The sequence below is a fragment of the Pan paniscus genome, chromosome 12, assembly GCF_029289425.2.
Source record: "Pan paniscus chromosome 12, NHGRI_mPanPan1-v2.0_pri, whole genome shotgun sequence".
NCBI classification, from domain to species: domain Eukaryota; kingdom Metazoa; phylum Chordata; class Mammalia; order Primates; family Hominidae; genus Pan; species Pan paniscus.
This window is the reverse complement of record NC_073261.2, coordinates 99,674,942-99,701,607: the sequence shown is the minus strand read 5'-3', so window position 1 is coordinate 99,701,607 and position 26,666 is coordinate 99,674,942. Positions and strand designations below refer to the sequence as shown.

At 44.4% G+C, this 26,666-nt stretch overlaps 1 pseudogene; it reads right to left on the bottom strand.

The window, feature by feature from the left end:
* Positions 1 to 247: 247 nt before the first annotated feature.
* LOC100975159 (CDKN2AIP N-terminal-like protein) lies at positions 248 to 14,218 on the bottom strand (annotated as a pseudogene).
* Positions 14,219 to 26,666: the final 12,448 nt, after the last annotated feature.

Below are 26,666 nucleotides of genomic sequence, written 5' to 3'. Positions count from 1 at the left end.
CTGGAACTGACCTTCTTGGAGGTGGACCAAAGGAACCCATTCCTCAGTGCTGGCCTCCCAACATAACCCCAGCTCCCCAGCTTGGGCGCCACACCCACCAAATCCCTCTACGGAAACAGCCATCTGCCCTGGACTGGCCTCCAGCTAGTCTGTGAATTCGCTTCTCCTGAGACTACTGGCTTCACCATCCATGGCCGGCCAGGGATTCTTAAGTCCGATAGCTTCAGCTCAAAGGGAGAGCTGGAACTCACTCACTCATCTCCTCCGCAAACATCTATTGGGTTAATCGGAGGGTTAACTGTGGGATTCTGTAGGCGCCTGTAGAAACAGAATTCCAGGCCGGGCGCGGTGGCTCACGTCTGTAATCCCAGCACTTTGGGAGGCCGAGGTGGGCGGATCACGAGGTCAGGAGATCAAGACCATCCTGGCTAACAAGGTGAAACCCCGTCTCTACTAAAAATACAAAAAATTAGCCGGGCGCGGTGGCGGGCACCTGTAAACCCAGCTACTCGGGAGGCTGAGGCAGGAGAATGGCTGGAACCCGGGAGGCGGAGCTTGCAGTAAGCGGAGATCAGGCCACTGTGAGAGGTGACAGCGTGCTGGCAGTCCTCGCAGCCCTGGCTCGCTCTCGGCGCCTCCTCTGCTTGGGCTCCCACTTTGGCGGCACTTGAGGAGCTCTTCAGCCCACCGCTGCACTGTGGGAACCCCTTTCTGGGCTGGCCAAGGCCGGAGCCGGCGCCCTCAGCTTGCCGGGAGGTGTGGAGGGAGAGGCGCGGGCGGGAACCGGGGCTGCGCGCCGTGCTTGCGTGCCAGGGCGAGTTCCGGGTGGGCGTGGGCTCGGCGGGCCCCGCACTCAGAGTGGCCGGCCGACCCTGCCGGCCCCGGGCTGTGAGGGGCTTAGCACCTGGGCCAGCAGCTGCTGTGCTCAATTTCTCGCCGGGCCTTAGCTGCCTTCCCGCGGGGCAGGGCTCGGGACCTGCAGCCCGCCATGCCTGAGCCTCCCCCCGCCCATCGACCACCCAGGGGCTGACAAGTGAGGGCGCACGGCGCGGGACTGGCAGGCAGCTCCACCTGCGGCCCCGGTGCGGGATCCGCTGGGTGAAGCCAGCTGGGCTCCTGAGTCTGGTGGGGATTTGGAGAACCCTTATGTCTAGCTAAGGGATTGTAAATACACCAAACGGCACTCTCTATCTAGCTCAAGGTTTGTAAACACACCAATCAGCACCCTGTGTCTAGCTCAGGGTTTGTGAATGCACCAATCGACACTCTGTATCTAGCTTCTCTGGTGGGGACTTGGAGAACCTTTGTGTGGACACTCTGTATCTAGCTAATCTAGTGGGGACGTAGAGAACTTTTGCGTCTAGCTCAGGGATTGTAAACGCACCAATCAGCACCCTGTCAAAACGGACCAATCAGCTCTCTGTAAAACAGACCAGTCGGCGCTCTGTAAAATGGACCAATCAGCAGGATGTGGGTGGGGCCAGATAAGGGAATAAAAGCAGGCTGCCAGCGGTAGCAGTGGTAACGCGCTGGGGTTTGTTTTCGATCGTGTAGAGGCTTTGTTCTTTCGCTCTTTGCAATGACTCTTGCTGCTGCTCACTCTGGGTTCACGCTGCCTTTATGAGTTGTAAGACTCACCGCGAAGGTCTGTAGCTTCACAGCTGAAGCTATCGAGACCACGAACCCACCAGGAGGAACGAACAACTCCAGAAGCACCGCCTTAAAAGCTGTAACACCCACCGCGAAGGTCTGCAGGTTCACTCCTGAGCTGCCGAGATCACGAACCCACCAGGAGGAAGAAACTCCGAACACATCCGAACATGAGAAAGAACAAACTCCAGACACGCTGCCTTTAAGAACTGTAACAATCACCGCGAGGGTCCGCGGCTTCATTCTTGAAGTGAGACCAAGAACCCACCAATTCCGGACGCAACTGCACTCCAGCCTGGGCGACAGAGCGAGACTCCGTCTCAAAAAAAAAAAAAAAAAAAAAAAAAACAGAAACAGAATCCCACCCAGCTTTAGCAAGTCGGAGGAGGTGAGGCCCACTTTTCTACTTTCCTGATTGGAAGGAGAAGGAAGTGCACAGGTAGAGCGGGAGGCGGGGGGGGCCTGCCAGGCCCAACGGCAGTGAGGGAGCAGCTGGACTGAGTAGAGAATTGCGGCGGGGTGGGGGGAGTTTTTTTTTGTTTGTTGTTTCTTTACGTGTGTGCGTGTTTCAGAAGTGAAGACCAGAATTAGAGTGGTTATCTAAAGACAGATTTGAATCCGGGGTTTAGAAGAAAACAGTGGTGTTACAAATGAAAACAAAACGGGTCCTGTCTGAGAAGCCTCAGGAGGAGAGAACACCTATATTATTAAAGGAAGCATGGACACTAGTGAGCCTTATATTTCTATTCTTTTTTTCTCTCTCTCTCTCTGAGACAGAGTGTCGGTCTGTCGCCCAGGCTGGAGTGCAGTGGCGCGATCTCAGCTCACTGCAACCTCCGCCTCCCAGGTTCAAGCAATTCTCCTGCCTCAGCCTCCCAAGTATCTGGGATTACAGGCGCACGCCACCATGCCCGCCTAATTTTTGTATTTTTAGTAGAAACAGGGTTTCACCATGTTGGCCAGGCTGGTCTCAAACTCCTGACCTCAGATGATCTGCCCTCCTTGGCCTCCCAAAGTGCTCTATTCTATTCTCTCTCCTGTCTCTCTTTTTTTTTTTTTTTTTTTTTTTTTTTGAGGCAGGGTCTCACTCTATCACCCAGGTTGGAGTGCAGCAGCGCCATCATAGCTGACTGCAGCCTTGAACTCCTGGGCTCAAGCGATCTTCCCACCTCAGCCTCCCAAGTAGCTGGGAGTACAGCCACCGCTCCTGGCCTGAGTCTTCTATTGTCTTTCCTTTTCCTTTTGGTCTGGTAGGTTCCTCACCTTTTTCCTTTATCTAGATTAGTGGCGCATTCATACTCGAGTAAATGACTGTACTTTTTAAACTGCTATAATATTTTGAGGGGCAGGTTAGAGGAGTCATAAGCCTTAGTCCTAAAGAGCTTGTGTTACTTCAAGCATCAGTCACATAGGGGAGGTGACAGACGATGGTCTCAAGTGTTCTGAAATCACTCTAATGTATATAGAGGGGCCAACCAGAAGAGGAAAGCTATAGTGTCTCAGGAGTTCCTGAGCCTCTGATAAGGGGAGAGCATGTGACAACAGTGAAAATCCATTTAATGCCAAGGGGGTGGGGGGATTTAGAATTACTTGCCTGAGAAGCAACATCATCTCAGGTGGCAGCCAAGCCTTCATCCTGGAAGCAGAGAAGAGCCGCTTCCTCCCTAGTGATGCAGGGCTGGGGGCAGGCTGGGCTGGCCTCTCTCGTAGGCACAGGCTGAGCCCTGCAGCCCCTCCCATGGGAGGAGCTGGCTATTTCCCTCCACCCTAGTGCTTTCAGGAACTCAGCCAGGCCCAGGCTCCCTCTCCTTCTCACCTTCCAGCTCTGCCATAAGGTCTGAGCTTCTGCCACAGTGGCCTCATTTCCCTTCTCATGCCCAACAGGTGCCCCAGGGCTCTGACCCACAGGTCACTTTATAGAGAATCTTTCATTGCAAATTGTTTTTTCTATGTCCAGGAGATTCAAGAGTCATCTCAAATGTGATTTGAATGGGAGTTTCTTTGAATTCATTATTGGTAACTGGCTAATCAATAAAATTCCCCCTGGACATGAAGACAAGACGGGACTCGCCCCTGGTCAGAGTTTTACAGAGGTTTTTTTTTTTTTTTTTTTCCTTTTTTTGAGATGGAGTCTCGCTCTGTTGCCAGGCTGGAGTGCAGTGGCGCGATCTCGACTTACTGCCTCCTCCACCTCCCGTGTTCAAGCAATTCTTGTCCCTCAGCCTCCCAAGTAGCTGGGATTACAGGCACCTGCCACCACACCCAGCTACTTTTTTGTTTTGTATTTTCACTATGTTGGCCAGGCTGGTCTCGATCATCTGACCTCATGATCCGCCCGCCTCGGTCTCCCAAAGTGCTGGGATTACAGGCGTGAGCCACCGCGCCCAGCCTTACAGAGGTTTTCTTCATGACTTGCTCCCTTTTATTCATTTCATGCTCCAGTTTCATTATTTTAGTGAATTTGAGTTGAGAGTAGCTCAAAACCACATAATGAAGAATATTCTACTTCAATTACAGTTACCCATTGTTCTGTGGGGTCTGGGGTGCATGGATAAAGATATTAACCTGGCTTCATAATGATGGCAAGAGGGGAAAGGGAGGTAGATTTCAACTGTTCTGGGTTCTTGTGTGTACGCACACGAGCACATAAGCCTTATTAAGATGCACTGTGGAATAATACGAAGGTACAGGGAGAACAGGCGTATTTACAGACTGTAAGTGGGAATGTAATGTAACATTTTCTATACCAAAACCCTTAAAAATATGAGTACCCAACAATTCTGTCATCAGGTTTCCCTTAAGAAAATAATTAGACAAGGATACCAAGTTGGATATTCAAAAATGTTTGTTCCAGATTGTTTATAATAGCAAAAAAATGCAAACAACTTGGAAGTCCGGAAATAATCTGAGTTCTTAATTGGAAGCAACAGAAATCATTGCTGACTAAGGTAGACAGGAAAGGGATTTATTAAAAGGACAGGATATGGCTTTAGGTGGTGTAGCCAGGAAGAGCGGGTGCCTGAAAGGCTGGGCAGGACTGGGGCAGTGGACTCACTTCTACAGTGTGCACCTCCAATCCTACAGGCGCCAAACACTGCTTATCACCATCAGCCCCACGGCCACCAGCTGCTCAGGGATGCACCATCTTGCTGAAGCCTCTGCCTCTGCCAGACTGGGTTCCTCCAGGGCCTCTGCTTTTGCACCCCCAGCTCCTAGTTCCAAGCCTGGTGTGGGTGCATGTGATGGGCAGGGACTGGATCCCATGCCTGTAAGCTAGTGACAAGAGAGTCAGGAAAACTGACGTGGGGCTTTCAGCAACTACAGTGGGAGGCTTCCAGTAGAAGGGAATTGGGATGCTGAGAAGCCAAAAAGACTGACAAATGTGCACTAGATTAAGAAATGAGAAAAATAAATTACGATACCTGAATACAAGTGAGATATTGTAAGGGAGCAGAATCTAAATCTACAAACTTGGTTTTTCTATCGATACGTGATTTTTATTCCAAGTGCTCATTCAGCTGGAGTGGGAGTAGTTATGGCAAATTAATCTCAGGGAGTTGTGATTCTTCTGTGGGGTGTATCTAAATTTTGGGGTCTTACACAGTGCAACAGCAAGGACCCTCTGCTGTAAATTGGCTCATTGTGATGAGACAGTCTATCGTCCCACCCCGACAGCTGGGCTTGGGCTGGGGAAAGGCACAGGGCACCCTTGCTTTAGTATCCACATGAGCTGTGCTGCATGTTCCTCACTCCTGCTCTCGCTCTCCTCCACCCACACCTGGAAGCCTTTATCTAGTGCCAAGCATGAGGACTTGCTCAGACTCATATTCTGCCAAATCTATTGATTATGCCTGAGTTCTTTCTGCTCTCCCCAGGGGCGCAGCTAGACCGTGCCCAGCCATATTCATCTCTTTTATGGGGCAGTGAATAGAGAATGCCCTGGTTGACTGACCTGGGAAAGAACCGAGAAATTGGAGCAGACTTTTCAAAATAATATCCCTTGGCTGGGCGTGGTGGCTCACGCTTGTAATTCCAGAACTTTGGGAGGCCAAGGCAGGTGGATCACGAGGTCAGGAGTTCGAGAACAGCATGTCCAACATAGTGAAACCCCGTCTCTACTAACAATACAAAAATTAGCCGGGCGTGGTGACTCGTGCCTGTAGTCCCAGCTACTCGGGGAGGCTGAGGCAGAAGAATCGCTTGAACCTGGGAGGCAGAGGTTGCAGTGAGCCAAGATCGCGCCACTGCACTCCAGACTGGTGACAGAGCGAGACTCCGTCTCAAAAAATATATGATGATAATAATATCCCTTGACTCTCTATACCTATTGCTAATTTTTTTCCAGAAAGGTAAAATCATGACTCATACTAATACAGAATGAACACATCTTAAAGACTTTATTTAACTCGTTAATTACCGAGAGAACCAGTAAGATATAAAAACTGTTTCCACGGAGAATCCAAAAAAACAAACACGTATGTAGATGACCAGGAATGCGGAAATGAATTACTAAGAGATGGCCTCTTTCACTGAATGAAATGAATTGCATCTTTAATGGGAAATGTATTTACATGTTTATAAGCTGGAATAATTTGCAATCACAGACAATGAAAGGTGCAGACCATATAGAATCAGATAACCCGGTAAAGTCTAAGCCTTGCTTTCCACAGAAAAGATATGTATTCATTTTCTAGGTCTGAGAATCACAACACAGAATGGGTTGGTTGTTTAGTATTTTTTGTAGAGACAGGGTCTCACTATGTTGCCTAGGCTGGTCTCAAACTCCGGGGCTCAAGACATCCTCCTACCTCAGCCTCCTAAAGTGCTGGGATTATAGGCATGAGCCACCTCACCTGGACTGGGTGTTTAAAACAACAGAAATTTGTCTCAAAATTTTGGAGGCTAGAAGTGCAAAATCAAGGTGTTGGCAGGGCTTGGCTCGCTCTAGGCTCCAGGGAAGCCTCCTTCCTTGCCTCTTCTGGCTCCTGCTGGTTTCTGGCAATTCTTGGCTTTTGCTGGCTTGTAGATGCATCACTGCAATCTCTGCCTCCATAGACACATGGCATTCTCCCCATGTCCAGATTTCCCACTTACTAGGACATCGGTCATATTGGATAAAGGCTCATTCTAATGACCTCATCTTAACTTGATTAAATCTGCAAAGACCCTATTTCCAAATAAGGTCACATTCACAGTACTGAGGGTTAGGACTTCAATATATGTCACTTTGGGGAGTGACACAATTTAACCCATGAGAGTGTTAAAGAGGCTGGGCGCGGTGGCTCACGCCTGTAATCCCAGCACTTTGGGAGACCAAGGCGGGCGGATCATGAGGTCAGGAGATTGAGACCATCCTGGCCAACATGGTGAAACCCTGTCTCTACTGAAAATACAAAAAAAATAGCTGGGTGTGGTGGTGTGTACCTGTAATCCCAGCTACTCGGGAGGCCGAGGGACAAGAATCACTTGAACCCAGGAGGCAGAGGTTGCAGTGAGCCGAGATTGCGCCACTGCACTCCAGCTGGGCAGCAGAGCGAGACTCTGTCCAAAAAAAAAAAAAAAAGTAGTGTTAAAGAAAAACTGAAGACAAATTAAATTGAATAGCATTTAACCGAGCAAAGAATGATTCACTAATCATGAGCCCCCCAAACAAGAACAGGTTCAGAGAGACTCCAGGGCTGCCATATTTATGGACCAAAAACAGAAAGTGATGTACAGAAAATGAAAGTGAGGCACGGAAACAGCCGATTGGTTACAGCTCAACGTTTGCCTTATTTGAGCATGGTTTGAATAGTTGGCCACCTGTGATTGGCTGAAACTCTGTGATTGGCACACGAGTAGGTTACAGTCTCTTTACACATCCAGTTTGGCTGGAGTTTACTATCTGTGGAGAAACCCTTAGGCCGAACTTAAAATATGTAAGGAGGGAGCTTTAGGGTTAACTTAATGTAACAATAGATACCCAGTAATCTTTTTGTCCGGTAAAACATTTTCTACAATTTTCCTGACTTCCCTTGCCCTCTTTTTGATCATCATAATCTCCAAGATTTTTCTTGATGGCAATACACAAAACACCAGTCTCACTAGATATGTGCTAATTATTTACATGGGTGCAACAAGAGTGTTAATTAATCACATAAGCCTCTTTCAGTTTGCTTTGCAAATCCAGAGCCATATAGTATTAGCATCTAAGGCCAGAAAATTAACTTCTGTCTTTAAGTTTTCATTGGGAATCAAAGACTGAATTAATTAATTTGTTGATTTATTAGGTCTTGCTCTGTCTGCCAGGCTGGAGTGAAGTGGCATGATCACGGCTCACTGCAGTCTCAACCTCCCAGGCTCAAACAACGCTCCCACCTCAGCCTCCCAAGTAGCTGGGACTACAGGCACTCACCTCCACACCTGGCTAATTTTTGTATATTTTGTTGAGACAGGGTCTCGCTATGTTGCCTAAGCTAGTCTCAAACTCATAGGTTCAAACAATCCTCCTGCCATGGCCACCCAAAGTGCTAGGATTATAGGCATGAGCCACCATACCTGGATGACCTTTTAAAAATCTATATTCTTATATTTCTCTGAAATTAGAAAGCCTCCCCAAAATGTTCTTCTACATTTCATCAATAGTACATGTAACTTTGAATGAATCCCTTTCTACTTAAGGTTCCAAAGTTTGTTAAGCCTCCTGGTCAGACCTTAGGTGACCTTCCATACCACCAATAAGGCTGAGACCCTACGTAAGGCATAAGGCAGGTAGTAGCTAGTTTTCCTGGGAGAGTTTTGTGAGCATTGCCTTCTTAAGTAAAGTCTCAAAGTTGTCTAAGGGGTCTCAGCTCAGTCTGTACTTAAGAGCATTCTTTGAAATAGCAATAGGAACCGGGTATGGTGGCTCATGCCTGCAATCCGAGCACTTTGGGGGGCCGAAGTGGGTGGGTCACTTGAGGTCAGGAGTTTGAGACCAGCCTGGTCAACATGGTGAAACCCTGTCTCTACTAAAAAATACAAAAATTAGCCAGGTTTGGTGGTGAGTGCCTGTAGTCCCAGCTACTTGGGAGGCTGAGGTAGGAGAATGGCATGAACCTGGGAGGCGGCGCTTGCAGTGAGTCGAGATCACGACACTGCACTCCAGCCTGGGCAACAGAGTGAGACTCCATCTCAAAAAAAAAATAAAAATAAATGAAGTAGCAGTAGGTTAAAACACCTGGTACAGTTCTTTTCCACAGACTTTGAGTCTATCCTTTGTTAGAGACATGGACTCTGGCCTATAGCTTATAGCTGACCCTTCAGATAATCATCATAACAAAAGAAAACCTATTGGTAAATGGCAGATTCTTAATGGCTATGGAGAACTTATTACTTTACCAATAAAGTCAAGATGGAGGAGAGTAGAGTTCTCTATTGAAATATAGTACATAACTGTTTCACAAGAGTTTTTATCAGTGTTTCTTCCCTGAGGATAAAAGCATTTATTTTTTCTGTTTATTTATTTTAGCTACAGGGCCTGCTTCTGTCACCCAGGCTGGAGTGCAGTGGCATGATCATGGATCACTGTAGCCTCAAGCTCCTGGGCTCAAGCCATCCTCAACCTCAGTCTCTTGAGTAGCTGGGATGACAGGTGCAAGCCACTGTACCCAGCTGATAAAAGCATATTATAGATAATGAGGACATTGAAACATTTCCAGAAACTTCCCCATAAAGAATACCAGTTTCTGAAATATTTATACATTTCCCATGCAACTCAGAATAGTAACACATCAAACTTATTTTTAGCACCTCCCTTTTTATAGGCAGAAAACCAGACAAATTTTGTGACTTTCCAGGGTGTCCTCTGGGAAATCTCAAAGATAGTTTTAGGTATAAAAGATATCTTTAGGCAGCCGGGTGTGGTGGCTCGTGCTTGTAATCCTGGCACTTTGGGAGGCCGAGGCGGGCGGATCACGAAGTCAGGAGATCGAGACCACCTTGCTAACACGGTGAAACCCCATCTCTACTAAAAATACAAAAAGTTAGCCAGGCGTGGTGGCGGGCAGCTGTAGTCCCAGCTACTCAGGAGGCTGAGGCAGGGGAATGGCGTGAACCCGGGAGGCGGAGCTTGCAATGAGCCGAGATCATGCCACTGCACTCCAGCCTGGGCGAAAGAGCGAGACCGTGTCTCAAAAAAAAGATACCTTTAGGCTAGGCATGGTGGCTCATGCCTGTAATCCTAGCACTTTGGGAGGCTGAGTAGGGAGGATCACTTGAGCCTGGGAGATTGAGGCTATAGTGAGCTGTGGTTGTACTACTGCACTCCAGCCTGGACAACAGAGCAAGACCATGTCTCAAAAAACAAAACAAAAAAAAAAAGGTGGGGCCAGGTGCAGTGGCTCATTGCCTGTAATCCCGGCACTTTGGGAGGCTGAGGCAGGTGGATCACTTGAGGTCAGGAGTTCAAGACCAGCCTGGCCAACATGGTGAAACCCCATCTCTACTAAAAATGCAAAAAATTAGCTGGGTGTGGTGGCAGATGCCTGTAATCCCAGTTGCTTGGGAGGCTGAGGCAGGAGAATTGCTTGAACCCGGGAGGCAGAGGTCGCAGTAAGCCAAGATGACACCACTGTACTTCAGCCTGGGTGACAGAGACTCTGTCTCAAAAAAAAAAAAAAAAAAAAAAGTGGGCACAGTGCCTCTTTCATGCCTGTAATCCCAGCACTTTGGGAGGCTGAGGCAGGCAGATTGCTCAAGCCCGGTAGTTTGAGACCAACCTGGACCACATAGCAAGGCCCCACGTCTACAAAATAAATGCAAAAATTAGCCAGGTGCGGTGATGCATGCCTGTAATCCCGCTACTTAGGAGGCTGAGACGAGAGGATTACTTGAGCCCAGGAGGTCGAGGCTGCAGTGAGCCAAGATCACACCACCACTGCACTCCAGCCTGGGGGACAGAGAGAGACCCTATCTCAAAAAAAAAAAAAAAAAAAAAAAAGATATCCTGAAAAATTCTTCCTCTTTTTTTTTTTTTTTTTTTTTTTTAATTTTGTGTCTAATTTCTGAAGGCAAAATATCAAGAGTTGTCAGAGGAGATTTGGGTACATGATTAAGATAGAATCATGAGTGACCAGGAAACGATACTTTCCTCTTTAATCAAAATGCACAACAAAATATTTAAAAATAAATACAGAAGGCAACACAATTGTAAAAAAAAAAAATTGTAAAGAATTTTAGTGCTTTTGTGAGAAAACTTTGTTCTTTTTTTCTTATGTTTACATAATCAAGGACATAAGACAGCCAAAATAGAGTGGGTGAAATTATACTGATAGAATCCCTTATATGCAGGCAAATTTCACAGAGATAAAGAATTACATTTTTTAGGCCAGGCATGGTGGCTCATGCCTGTAATCCTAGCACTTTGGAAGGTCAAGGCGGGTGGATTGTCTGAGCTCAGGAGTTCAAGACCAGCCTGGGCAACATGGCGAAACCCCATCTCTACTGAAAATACAAAAAAATTAGCTGGACTATTGGTGCACGCCTGTAATCCCAGCTACTCAGGAGGCTGAGGCAGCGGAATCACTTGAAACAGGGAGGCAGAGGTTGCAGTGAGCTGTGATCGCACCACTGCACTCCAGCCTGGGCGACAGAGTGAGACTCTGTCTCCAAAAGAAAAATAAAATAATTACCTTTTTTTTTTTAATTGTATGTGAAGGCATTAATTAATACATCAAGTAAGCAAAACCAAGAAAACAAATGAATTTTGTCAAATTTTAAACATATTTCATATGCTGACATATATATTCATATAACCTCTTTCAGACAAATAATCACTTATTTTCAGGCAAATAAAAATCACTTTCTGAATTTTGTCCTTTGTTATGGTCTTTTATATTCTGGAACAAACTGACACTTTAAGACACAAGTTCTCTGAGTGTGGTCTGGGGACCCCCAAGAAGTCTGCAAGACCCTTTCAGGGGGGTTTTCAGTTTTGAAGCCAAAACTATTTTCATAGTCACACTAAGACATGATTTCTCCCTTCTCCTTTTCTCATGAGCATAGAATGAGGCTACATGACATGTGAAATGGCAAGAGATTGAGGACAGAAGCAGCTATGGGAACCCAGCTGTCTTCTGTTCAGCTAGACATTAAGGAGATTTGCAAATAGACAATAATGCCGCTTTTCTCATTTTTTGGAAAATAGTTATTTTTCATAAAAATATGTTAACATCCAACGATTCCATCATTGCTTACTTCAGATGGATTTTTTAAAAATTCTACTTTAGTTTTCTGTGTGGGGATGATGCTGGTGATTATGATTATGATTATTATAGAGACAGGATCTCACTATGTTGCCAAGGCTGGTCTTGAACTCCTTGGCTCAAGTGATATTCCTGCCTCGGCCTTCCAAAGTGCTGGGATTACAGGCATGAGCTATGGTGCCCAGCCTCTGTGGGGATTATTAACAGATATAACTCATATAAGCAAAATCTCTTTGGTGTCCTCTATAATTTTTTTTATGTGTGTAAACTCCTGAGACCAAAAAGTTTGGGAATTGCTGCTTTAGGAAAAACTACTCTTTTTCCTTTTTTAAAAATTTTACTTATTTATTTATTGGAGACAGAGTCTCGCTCTGTCACCCAGGCTGGGGTGCAGTGGGGTGATCTCAGCTCACTGCAACCTCCACCTCCAGGGTTCAAGCCATTCTCCTGCCTCAGCCTCCTGAATTGCTGGGATTATAGGCACGTACCACCATGCCCAGCTAATTTTTGTATTTTTAGTAGAGACAGGGTTTCACCACGTTGGTCAGGCTCATTTCAAACTCCTGACCTTGTGATCTGCCCTCCTCGGCCTCCTGAAGTGCTGGGATTACAGGCGTGAGCCACTGCGCCAGGCCTCTTTTTCCTTTAAAAACAAAAGCACATTCACAGTTGTATTTCTCTTTTGCTACTGCTCCTAGAATAGTCTCAACCGTGCATAATAATTATAACTTTTAACCAAAGTAATGAACTTCTATTTCACGAGAAAAATTAAGGGCTAGATAATTAAGAAATGTCTGTTATACACAAGTATTTTTGCAGACAGACAAAATTCTGACAACATATAACACTATGTTCTATATAGAACATATAGCCAGACACATCACTTTTACACCTTCTTAGCATAGCAAAAATGAACACCTTCATTACAACACCCCAAAGATACAGCCTCTCTCTAACATACAAAATATATTAAACCTCCTGGGGGACAGAGAGAGACCCTATATAAAAAAAAAACCCTGAAAAATCTTTCTTTTTTTATTTATTTTTATTTTGTCTCTTAATTGTGTGTGCCACCATGCCCAGCTAATTTTTTTGTATTTTTAGTAGAGATAGGGTTTCACCATGTTGGCCAGGCTTGTCTCGAACTCCTGACCTCAGGTGATCCGCCCACCTCTGTCTCCCAAAGTGCTGGGATTACAGACGTGAGCCACTGCGCCAGCCCAAAAAGGCATTTTAAGCAAAAATTCTGATACTTAAAAACTGAAAATATGAGCCCAGGAGTTCGAGGCTGCAATGAGCCAATACTGCACCTTTTTACTCCCACCTGGGTGACAGAGTGAGACCTTGTTGGTAAGAAAAAAAACCAGAAAAATAGAAAAAGAGGGCTTTTGCTATGTTGATGAACTCATCTTAGAGTGCATGATTTATAAATACATAACTATCCATACATACTTTTGCAGTGATAACCACTGGAAAAATGAGAATGTTAAGCCAATCTAGACAGAGTCCTTCTCATTCCACCTGCCTCTTTATGTTGGTAATACCAGGAGTCTTAAGAGAGCTGCTGTGGTCTGTGTCACATTCATCCCAGCCTCCTTTCTAATCCTGTAGCTGATGATGAAAATGTGATAAATCTTGTGGCTTACCTTTGATGCCTTTTCATTAATTATCTTCTGGTAGTAAATTGTGGCAAGTCTTCCACTTCCATCCCATCAGCCATTCCCATCACCTTGTCTAAAATGTCTTTATTGTAACTGCAGCCCAGGAAGAGGTGGTTGGCCCAGACCATGAAGAAGGGACAGCAGCTGGTCCAGGCGGCCACCGCCATTGGGTGGGTTGCGGTAGTTGGGCAGGTGGCGCAGCATGAATTCCATGCGGGCCTTCCATTGCTTCTCGCTGTCTGAGTAGGAGCGGAACTGCTCCTTTAAGTCTGCCACCTGCCGCACCCCTGAGACCAGCTCCTCCACCGTGGTGGCCGCCTCGCCACCAACCATGGTGCCCGCCGCCCTAATTTTTGTATTTTTAGTAGAGACGGGGTTTCACCATGTTGCCCAGGCTGGTTTCGAACTCCTGACCTCAGGTGATCCACCCGCCTTGGCCTCCCAAAGTGCTAGGATTATAGGCGTGAACCACTGCACCTGGCTGAAAGCCATTTTTAATATTTCATGTTTTGTGAAATTATGCTAAAAATTTTGGAGAGATATATCCCAAAATATTTACTGTGATTCTTTCTGGATAGTGAAATTGTGGATGCTTTTTTTTTTTAATTCTTTTTTTCCACAGCAAATGTGTCCTACTCCTATAATAAAAAGAAATCAATAAAATGTAATTTTAAAAAGACAACATTTAAAGGCCACTAACCTGAATTTTATTTACTATGAGCAAATTTTGATGTACTAGCAAGCCGAGTTCTCCCAGGCATCTATCTGCCTGAAATAATACCTGGGGTTGTTCATAAACCCAGGACTTTATGAGAACAACAAAGACTGAAGAGAATGATTAAACTCATATCATGAAATGAAAATGAAATGTTTCCAGCAGCCAGGCCCCAGATCTTCAGGAATGCTCAGCAAATATTACTTTCCTTTCTTCTCTCCCTTCCTTCCTTTCAGCCTTTGACTAGGTCAAATGGCCTTTGAAGGTGAGTGTCCCATGTCACATGTCCTTGTGGCTTCTCTTGACCACCGTCCCTCATGGACAGTCTACAAGCTGTTCTGGGTCTAGAGTCTGACCTACGTGCCCACCTGAGCCTCTCCAAGTGATCATCACCAAGTTGGGTGTTCGTTTTATTCCCCAGGACCCCATCCTCCAAGCTAAAGGGATGATGGGCACACCTAAGGTCCTTGTAGGATTCTGGCCCCAGGAGCAATTCCTTCCTCATGCAGAATCTGCCCTCTGGGCAGGGATTAGGACTTATGTGGATTTAAGCACATTGTGGACACTGTAAACCACAGGGAACACTTGCTGGGGAATCCAGCATCAACTCTCACATCTCACTGGCAAGCTGGTGAGAACCCTTCTCTTGTCATGGTGGAAACAGGTCCCATGGCTAGGCATGGTGGCTCACACCTGTAATCCCAGCACTTTGGAAGGCTGAGGCAGGAGAATTACCTGAGGTTGGGAGTTCAAGACCAGCTTGGCTAACATGGTGAAATCTTGTCTCTACTAAAAATACAAAAATCAGCCAGGCGTGGTAATGCACGCCTGTAATCCCAGCTAATACTCGGGAGGCTGAGGCAGGAGAATCGCCTGAACCCGGGAGGTGGAGGTTGCAGTGATCCAAGATCGCACCATTGCATTCCAGTCTGGGTGGCAGAGCGAGACTGTATCTCAAAAAAAAAAAAAAAAAAAAAGTTCCTGTTCTGTTTAGGTCTGCGGGGCAACGTTTAGGAACTCTGAAGCTAGAGTTTGTGGGTTCAAATCCTGTCCCCAGTGTTCACTTATCCCAGGCACATGGCTCATCTTCTTTGCCTGTGTCCTCCTGGTCGATGTTAAGTTAATATAGGAAGTGCAAAGAACGGAGCCCAATACACAGAAATCTGCACTCAGTGTTGGCTGTTGGTGCTATTTGTACCGAGCACTGTCTCCACAGCAGCAGCGGGGGCAGTACTGAAGAGAGGGCACTGATTCTTTCCTCTGAAACTCCTTACAGTCAGCAACCTCATCCCAAATGGTGCTAGACAAAGCCCCAGCGTTTCTTTTTAAGTGAAGCCAGAGTTGGCACCAATCTCAGCCTGGTGGGCAGCTTCTGAGCAAGGGGAGACCTGTCCTGCCCCAGGATGCCAGAGGGTGACCCAAGAACCGACTCCCTCCCCTTTGGCTGGAAGGTTGGACATAGCTGAGTAAAACTGACCTTGGACTTCATGTTCTTCAGAGTAGAGGCTGAGATGTGTATCAGACCAGAAGACAGCCAGGAGCTGCCCCCAAAGTAGCTTCTAGATGGTCCAGGGAGGGAGCCTACAGTAATGTTTGTCCCATGTTTGGACAGTCAGTGAAGTGGAGAGCAGAGAGTGAAATGAAGGACAGGCACATCTGTTGAAGATGCGGGGCCCAGGGCCTGGCTACTAGCATGAGTATTTGGGTGGTCGCGGGGTATGGGTGTGGCTCCAGGAGGAGAGATTTTTGTTTTTGTTTTTTCGAGATGCAGTCTCCCACTGTTGCCCAGGCTGGAGTGCAGTGGCACAATCTCGGCTCACTGCAACCTCTACCTCCCAGGTTCAAGTGATTTTCAGCTAATTTTTGTATTTTTAATTTAGACGGGGTTTCACCATGTTGGCCAGACTAGTCTCGAACTCCTGACCTCCAGTGATCCACCCGCCTTAGCCTCCCAAAGTGCTGGGATTACAGGTGTGAGCCACCACACAGGAGGAGAGTTTGAAAGCCCAGCTGCCTGCTGACACTTGGAGGTTACTGTCCCAACTCCAGCTCTCAGACTGTGTCGACTCAGGGCGCCTCTCAGCCTAATATACCGTGACACTTCCTCACACGGTCTATTTGACTTGAAATTTATATTTAGGAATTGCACTAAGGAAAATATTCTGCCACCAGAACTGTTCAAAACTTACTTGTTCTAAATGGTGCTTAAATTTCCCCAAATTTAAAAACAATACTAAACAATTTACCTGATATCAACATAACCAGGTAAAGGTGAGGAAAAAAATTCTAAACAATCAACAACAGCCAAACTTTGCTCAATCATGCTAAAAAAAAAGATAATTATCTGTCTATTTTTGCCATAGAAAATGTTTGCAGAACAGAAAATTATTGCAGCCCTTTTGCAACTGGGAGGCAACAAGCTTGAGAATAAAGGGAATGAACTAAAGATGGTGGAGCCAAACACCAGAAAAACATCTATGGTATCCTGGAGCAGCTCAAGAGACATCAGTAACTGCCTAGTTCCTGGCTTCTTGTTATATAAGAAAAATACGATGGGCGCGGTGGCTCACATCTGTAATCCCAGCACTTTGGGAGGCTGAGAGGGGCAGGTCACCTGAGGTCAGGAGTTGGAGACCAGCCTGGACAACATGGTGAAACCTCGTCCCTATTAAAAATACAAGAATTAGCTGGGCATGGTGGCAGGTGCCTTTTATGCTAGCTACTTGGGAGGCTAAGGCATGAGAATCACTTGAACCAGGGAGGCAGAGCCTTCAGTGAGCCGAGATCGCGCCACTGCACGCCAGCCTGGGCAACAGAGCGAGACTGTCTCAAAAAAAAAGAAAAACCCATGTAAAAAAAGAAAAAGAAACCCATGTGTTTAAGCCACACATGCACACACACACACACATGAATGCATACACACCCTGATGTTATATGAGGTAATAAACAATACCATCAAAACTGATGGGGAAATGTATTATAAATATGTGACAAGCAGTTAATAAAAATACACTCTGAGAACCTTGTGGGGCTCCTGGAAGTAAAATCCATGAAAGTGTGGGCCCCCGACCAACACTGGGCCCCAAGGGATTTTTAATTCTCAAGCTAGTCTCAGCTCAGCCTCCAGCTGTTTGTCCATTCCTGACTCAGTGCTCCTGCCAGTTCCTGGCTCCCGTGGCTTCTCCTTCAGGTAGGCAGCTCTCAGCTGTGATTCTGTCTTCACTGCATCTTCATATTTCAAGGTAGTGGTTTGCCCTATGACCTCAATCCTGTGATGATCTTTACTTTTTTTTTTTTTTTTTGAGATGGAGTTTTGCTTTTGTTGCCCAGGCTGGAGTGCAACGGTGTGATCTTTGCTCACTGCAACCTCCGCCTCCCAGGCACAAGCGATTCTCCTGCGTCAGCCTCCCGAGTAGCTGGAACTAAAGACACGCGCCACCACACCCAGCTAATTTTTGTGTTTTTAGTAGAGACTGGGTTTTGCCATGTTGGCCAGGCTTATCTCCACTTCTGACCTCAAGTGATCTGCCTGCCTTAGCCTCCCAAAGTGCTGGGATTACAGGCATGAGCCACTGTGCCCAGTCTGGAAGGCACCTTTAAACCAGGTCTTGGTAGCTGGTTGGAGAAGGGTAGGGAAGGGAATTCCAGCCAGGAAGTTCAGCATGAGACAGGCACAGAGGTTCCAGGTCTCTGGTCCATATTCAGGGTACCACAGGCCACCTATTTGCCTGGAAGCAGAATTAGTGGAGTGTCTGGGGTGCAGAGAGATAATCATTGGAAAATGCGGGTGCTGAGGACACTCACTTGGTCTCTGGTAGACTCCCTCTGAAGGCAGCCAGAGTGGGTGGAGATCACTTGTGGAGATCACCTTTCTCAGCATCATCCTGGATATCACAGTGGACATTTACTGAGCACTTACTGGCTGGCAGGCATTGTGCTAAATGCCACATCTGCTTTTTTATTTTATTTTATTTTATTTAACTGTTAAAGATGTTCCATTTATTTTTTCAGTTTCTGTAAAAAGAAGACTGCTCCATAGTTTTTACTCACACCTCCCTGTCTGGTCTTTGCTTGAGTTGTCACCTTAGCCAGCCCGTTCTGGCATGTCACCCACACCCCCAAAACTTACTCTGAGCTTGTTGGGTGAGCTTTAGGAGACATTGTGAGCTAGAGCTGCTGCAGTGGTGGGCCTAGAAATGTCGCTAGCTGATGGTATAGCCCCTCCAGAGGGACATGCTGGACACAACCTTCCATATTCTGCACAGGAGAGCATCCCTCCAACTCCCCATCATATGAATGAAAATTTTGGCTGGAGTGCAGTGGCATGATCTTGGCTCACTGCAACCTCCGCCTCCTGGGTTCAAGTGATTCTCCTTCCTCAGCCTCCTGAGTAGCTGGGACTACAGGCGCGTGCTACCACGCCCGGCTAGTTTTTGTATTTTTAGTGGAGATGGGGTTTCACCATGTTGGTCAGGCTGTTCTCAAACTCCTGACCTCAGGTGATCCACCCGCCTTGGCCTCCCAAAGTGCTGGGATTACAGGCATGAACCTGTAACAGTGCAAGACTCCATCTCAAACAAAACAAAACACCACATTTTTAAATAACGTGAGTCAAAGAAGTCTCGAGAAATTTTAAAATATTTTGAACTAAATGAAAATAAAACATCAAAATTTATGGGATGTAGTAAAAGCAGTGCTTACAGGGAAATTTATAGTATTGAAGTTATATATTAGGAAAGAAGAACTAACAAATAATCTAAGCTTTCAGCTTAGGAAACTAGAGAAAGAAGGCAGTGTAAGCCTAAAGGAAGCAGAAGAAAAGAAATAATAAGAATTAGAGAAGAAATCAATGCAATTGAAAATAGGAAATCAATAGAGAAAATCAATAAAATCAAAAGCTGGTTCTTCAAAAAGAGCAATAAAACTGATAAACTTCTAGCCAGGCAAATCAGAAAGACAAAAGAGACAGAAGAAACACAAATCACTAATATCAGAGATAAAAGAGGGGGCAATCACTTCTAATCCTAAGAACATTAAAAGGATAATAAAGGAATTTTATGAAAAATTCTCTGCCCACAAATCTGATAGCTTAAACGAAATGGACCAATTACTTGAAAGACACAAACTACTACAACTCACACAAAAATAAATAGAGGCAAGGCCTGGTGGCTCATGCCTAAAATCCCAGCACTTAGGGAGGCTAAGGTGGGAGGATCACTTGAGCCCAAGAGTTTGAGACCAGCCTGGGCAACATAGTGGGATATCATCTCTATTTTTAAAATTTTAACATATATTTTAAACAATTTTTAAAAAGGAATAGCTAGTCTGCCTGGATGCAGTGGCTCATGCCTGTAATCCCAACGATTTGAAAGGCCAAGGTGGGAGGATAGCTTAAACCCTGGAGTTTGAGACCAGCCTGGGCAACAGAGTGAGACCTCGTCTCTACAAAAAATACAAAAATTAGCTGGGCATGATGGTGCATGCCTGTAATCCCAGCTACTTGGGAAGCTGAGGTGGGAGAATTGCTTGAGCCTGGGTGGTGGATGCTGCAATGAGCAGTGATCATGCCACTGCACTCCAGCCTGGGGGACAGAGTGAGACCCCCCATCTCAAAAAAATAAAGTGAATAAAATAAAATAAATGATAATCTGAACAGGCCTATATATATATTAAATAAATTGAATCAATAACTAATAATCTTCCAAAAAACAAAACACCAGGTCCAGATGGCTTTACTGGTGAATTCTACCAAACATTCAAGGAAGAAATAATACCATTTTCCTACAATCTTTTCCTGAAAATAGAAGGAGAGGGAACACTTCCTAATTCATTCTCTGAGGCCATCATTACCCTAATTCCAAAACCAGATAAAGGTTATAAGAAAGACTATAGACCAATATCTCTCATGAAGATAGATGCAAAAATCCTCAACAAAATAGTAAGTTGAACCCAACAATGTATAAAAAGAATTATACACTACAACAATGTGGGATTTATTCTAGGTATGCAAGGCCAGTTCAACAGTCAAAAATTAATTAATGTAATCCATCACATCAACATGCTAAATTATATGATCTTATCAGTAGAAGCAGAAAAAGCATTTAACAAAATCTAACACCATTCATGATCAAAAACTCTCAGCAAGCTAGAAATAGAAGGGAACTTCCCCAACTTGATAAAGAACATCTATAAAAATCTACAGCTAGGCCAGGCCCATTGGCTCACGCCTGTAATCCCAGCACTTTGGGAGGCCAAGATGGGTGGATCACCGGAGGTCAGGAGTTCGAGACCAGCCTGACCAGCATGGTGAAACCCTGTCTCTAGTGAAAATACAAAAAATTAGCCAGGTGTTGTGGTGGGCGCCTGTAATCCCAGCTGCTCAGGAAGCTGAGGCATGAGAATTGCTTGAACCCTGGAGGCGGAGGTTCCAGTGAGCCGAGATTGCACCACTGCACTCCAGCCTGGGCAACAAGAGGGAAGCTCCCATCTCAAAAAAAAAAAATCTACAGCTAACATCATACATAATAGTGAGAAATCAGATGCTTTCCCTCTAAGATCAACGATGTTCTTCACCATTCCCATTCAACATCATACTGTATGTACTAGCTAATGCAGCAAGACAAGAAAAGGAAATAAAAGATACAGATCGGAAAAGGAGAAATAAAAAATGTTTGTTTGCAAATGACATGAGTGTCTGTGTAGAAAATCCCAAAGAATCAACAAAAAGACTCCAGGAATAAGTGATTATAACAAGGCTTCAAGATACAAGGTTAATGTACAAAAGTCAGTTGCTTTCCTATATACCAGCAATGAACAATTGGAATTTGAAACTTAAAACACGGTATCATTTACATTAGCACCAAAAGAGAAAAAATGAAAAAAGAGAAATACTTAGGTATAAATCTAACAAAATATGTAAAGGATCTATATGAGAAAAGCTATAAAACTCCAATGAAAGATATAAGAGATTATCCAAATAAATGGATATTCTACGTTTATGGATAGGAAGACTCAATACTGGTTTTTTTTTTTTTTTTTTTTTTGATATGGAGTCTCACTCTTTACCCAGGTTGTAGTGCAGTGGTGCAATCTCGGCTTGCTGCAACCTCTGCCTCCGAGTTCAAGAGATTCTCTTGCCTCAGCCTCCCGAGTAGGTAGGATTACAGGCACCTGCCACCATGCCGAGCTAATTTTTGTATTTTCAGTAGAGACGAGGTTTCACCATGCTGGCCAGGCTGGTCTCGAACTCCTGACCTCAGGTGATCCTCCTGCCTCAGCCTCCCAAAGTGCTGGGATTACAGGCATGAGCCACCACACCTGGCCTCAATACTGTTAAGATGTCAACTCTTCCCAATTTTATCTATGGATTCAACACAATCCCTATTACATTACCAGCAAGTTATTCTGTGGATATCAGCAAACTGATTCTAAAATTTATGTGGAAAGGCAAAAAACCCAGAATAGCCAACAAAATACTGAAGACTATCCAAGGGTAGACACCACCCAACTTCAAGACTTACTATAAAGCTACTTTAATCAAGACAGTGTGCTATTGATGAAAGAATAGACAAATTGATCAATGGAACATAATAGAAAGCCCAGAAAAAGACAACAGATCTTTAACAAGGAGCGAAGGCAATTAAGTAAGAGAATGGATAGTTTTTCAAAGAAGCTACTGGACATACATAATGCAAAAACAATGAATTGAGACACTGACCTTACACCTTTCACAAAAATCAACTCAAAATGGATCATAGACATAAATGTAAAATGCAAAACTATAAAACTAGAAGGTTACATAGAAGAAAATCTAGGTGACTGGGTTGACAATGAGTTTTTAGATACAACACTAAATGCATGAACCATGAAAGGAACATTGATAAGCTGGACATTATTAAAATTAAAATCTTCTCCTTGGTCTGTGACACTTAAGAGAATGAAAAGACAAGCCACAAACTAGAAAACAAATATTTTCAAAACATATCTGATAAAGGACTTATATTTAAATCTAGAAAACTCCTAAAACTCAACAAAGAAAGCAAACGACCCTAATTTAAAAATGGGCAAAAGATCTGAACAGACACCTCACCAAACAAGATATACGGATGATGAATAATCATATGAAAAGATGCTCAACATCATATATCATTAGAGAATTACAGATTGAGATAATAAGATATCACTGCACACCTATTGGAATGAGTATAATACGAAGAACTTACAATACCACATGCTGATGAAGATGTGGAGCAACAGAAACTCTCATTCACTGCTAGTGGGAGTGCAAAATGCTACAGCCATTTTGGAAGAAAATTAGGAAGACAAAGCTAAACAGAATCTTACAGTACATCAAACAGTTGCACTCCTAGGTATTTACTCAACTGAGTGGGTAAGAAAACTTATGTCACACAAAAGCCTGAACATGAATGTCTTTAAGAGCTTTATTCAGAATCCCCAAAAACTGGAAGCAACCAAGATGTCCTTCAGTAGACAAATGGATACACAAACTGTGTTATATCCATACAATGAAATATTATTCAGTTATCAAGCCATAAAAAGACACGAAGAAACCTTAAAAGCACACTGCTAAGTGAAAAAAGCCAGTCTGAAAAGGCTACATACTATATGATTCCAACTATATGCCATTCTGGAAAAAGCAAAACTACAGAGGCAATAAAAAGACCAGCAGTTGCCAGGGATTAGGGGGCAGGGCAGGGGATGCAAGGGGAAGGGATGAATAAGTGAAGCTTGGGCGACAGTGAAACTATTCTGTATTGATACATTAATGGTGGATACATGACATTAGGGATTTGTCAAAACCCAAGGAACTATACAACACCAAGATTAAACCTTAATGTAAACTATGAACTTTAGTTAATAGTAATGTATCAATATTTATTTGTAATAGCCAGGCATGGTGGCTCATGCCTGTAACTCCAGCACTTTGTGAGGCTAAGGTGGGAGGATCACTTGAGGCCAAGAGTTCAAGACCAGCCTGGGCAACATAGTGAGACCCCCGTCTCTAACAAAAACAATTTTTTTTTAAAATTAAGTGGGTGTGGTGGTGCGCACCTATACTCCCAGTTACTTTGTAGGCTGAGAGGGGAGGACTGCTTCAGCCCAGGAGGTCGAGGCTGCAGTGATCTACAATGACACCAATGCACTCCAGCCTGGGTGACAGAACAAGACCCTGTCTCAAAAAAAGGTTGTAACAAATATACCACACTAATGCACAATGTTAAGAATAGAGGAAATTCAGTGTGTATGTGTGGGGAGGGGGTATGGGAGCCTTGTGTAATATGTGCTTAACTTTTCTATGAATCTAAAACTGTTCCAAAAAATAAAGTCTATTAATTCTTAAAAAGTAATGCAGGTAGATTGTTTTACTTGAAAGTCAGAAAAATAGAAAAAAAAAAAAACCCCTGCAGACCCATCATCCAGACAACCGACATTTACAATCTGCTAAATTTCTGTCCAGGATTTTTTCTTTGTGTAGCCTTTTACCAATAGCATTTTATTTACACCTATATTATATCTCATACCCTCGTTCATCTCTTATAATAGTTGTCTGTGTCCTCCACAAGATTTTAAGTTCCCTGAGGTCAGGAAAACCTGAAAAGTTTTTGTATTTCATATGGTTCTTGATATAACACCTGGAACTTACTAGGGTCTCAATAAGTGTTTATTTGACAGAGATGAATAAAGAAGAATCTTCACCATATCAAATCTATATCTGCTAGAGAAAAAAAATCACAGAATGATTAAGAAAAAATATGCATTATGAGAAACTTATTTTAAAGAGTTTACATCAGAAAAAGGTGATAGGAATGGGCTGAAGACCTTAACAAAACAAGAGCAAGGACAAAGAATTACTAAATTTACATGAGGGCTGCATGGCTGGTACCTCCTGGTCATCACATTGCTCAGAGGGCTAAATCTTTGGCCAGGTTAGTCCAGGAACTAGGCTGAGAGACCTGCACAGAGCATGTGGGCTATTCTCCCAGGGTGGGCCTACAGAGCCTAATGTGAGTACATTTCCTCAAGAGAGCAAGCCACAGATGGCACTTTATAGTGTGAATGCCACCTGTCCATGCTGACTGTTAGGCAAGGGGTCCTGTCCTTCTGCAGAGTTAAATAAGATCACAAGATTTGTTAGGTGAATAAAGAACTCCAGACACAAGATTAGTCCTCATCCTTAGGGCTGTTTCTTGTGAAAGTTGTCAGAATCAAAATGGAGTCACTAATCTAAAAAATAAAACCTGACAAATAGAGCTGGGTTTGAAGAGAGGCCATGAAGAGAGGGCTCTCATGCTTATATGCCTGATAAAAACTATCACAAAGACTGCAAAACCGCAACCTTGCGCAAAGGCTATGGCTACCTTACACACACAAAATTATTTCCTTCCACAAGGACATCTGCTCAGAAACTGCCTGTCTAACTCCATGCTGTTATTGATCTTTGTAGCCAAGGAAAATTGTTTCAAAATAATCATGTAATCCTCATTTTTCCCTTTAAAAACCTTTGTCTTCCATTACCTCCCAGAATATGCACATAGTTTACTATGGCACATGTATTTCCATTGCAATGCTCTACTCCCAAATAAATATCTTTATTTTACAGAACTTCTCTTTGTTATTTGGCATTCTCTTCATATTATGGTAAATCCTACTTTAATTTTCCTAGTTTACTGTAAGAACTATACCTATTATAAGTTTCAGCACTAGAGGTTTGGACAGTTCTATGCTTTTCTTTGTTCTGCCTCGTGAGGGCTTTTGAGAAGACAAAAGTCAGAAACTCTAGAACTTCCATCTCCGTAATGAGTAAGGCAAAACGCTGGCTCTCTGAACCACAACTACAAAGTTGCATACATAATTTTACAACCAGACTCTGCCACCAGACTCTCCCGGTCATTCTCAAAGACTTTGGATCAGTACAACGTCCTCCCTCTACCCAGGTCATGGAATCACAGAGTTCTACTTTTATTGGCCATTTTCTTCCCTCCATACTCAAGAGGAAGGATTCTCAAACAAGCAATGAAACTCCTTCTCTAGCTTACATCAGCTTGCAATTTAAAACTGTATTTCCAGATGAAGTTATGCCAGTATTTGACTGGAAAGGTTTTCAATAAACTTCTTAATTCATTCTTTCTTTCTTTTTTTCCTGAGATGGAGTCTCACTGTTGCCCAGGCTGGAGTGCAATGGCATGATCTCTGCTCCTTGAAACCTCTGCCTCCTGGGCTCAAGCAATTTCTCCTGCCTCAGCCTCCTGAGTAACTGGGGTTACAGGCACCCACCACGAAGCCTGGCTAATTTTTTCTATATTTAGTAGAGATGGGGTTTCACTATGTTGGCCAGGCTGGTTTTGAACTCCTGACCTCAAATGATCTGCCCACCTTGGCCTCCCAAAGTGCTGGGATTACAGGCATAAGCCACTGCACCCGGCCTAAACTTCTTAATTCTTTAACTCATCTTTTCTATACCTGGAATCCAGAGGAATGGCAGATTTTACACACCACAACTATCATGTTTCCATCAATCCAGGTGATGTGCAATTTCAAGGCTAATGGCTGCTAAGAACTATCCATACACACAAAGAAAGAGCAAAACCCGACGACTCTTTAAGCCTCAGATCAAATAATAACAAAAATAATTCACATTGATATAATGCTTTATATGCAATTCAAAGCTAAGCAATTTCTCTTTCTTTCCCTCCCTCCCTCTTTCTTTCTTTCTCTCTCTCTCTTTCTTTCTCTTTTTCTTTTTTCTTTTCTTTTCTTTTGACAGGGTCTCACTCTGTCACCCAGCCTGGAGTGCAGCGGCATAAATAATGGGCTCACTGCAGCCTCAAACTCCTGGGTGCAAGAGATCCTCCCACCTCAGCCCCCCAAGTTGCTCAGACTGCAGGCACACACCACTATGCCCAGCTAATTTTAAAATTTTTTGTAGAGATGGGAGCTCACTATGCTGCCCAGGCTGGACAATTTCTGAAATGTTATCTCATTTGATCAGGTGCCCTAAGGCATTATCCGATCCTCAGGCACTTTGCCTCGACTCAAGTGAGTTCAATTCCCAGCACAAACATTTGCTGACACATCTCAAAGAACACTTAAATTATAGCCAGTCTGAGTACAGGCTCTCCTCCCTAAGAGAAAAAAGCTGAGGTGAGTTGGGGGGATGATGTATTTATTCACCTTCTAGTTCTGGCACACCAGGTGCGTGTGGTAAAACACCCACTGTTGAGCGGAGACTCCCTGGCTGCGGGTAGCTTGGCCCTCTTCAGGAAGTGGGGCACTGAATTACAGGTGCACAATCCTGGCGTACTGTGTCCATGCCAAAAAGGGATGGGAGAGGGAGACAGGTAGGCTCTGGTTTTGGATTCTGGACACACAGAACAAAACATCCAAAGCTCATTTGAG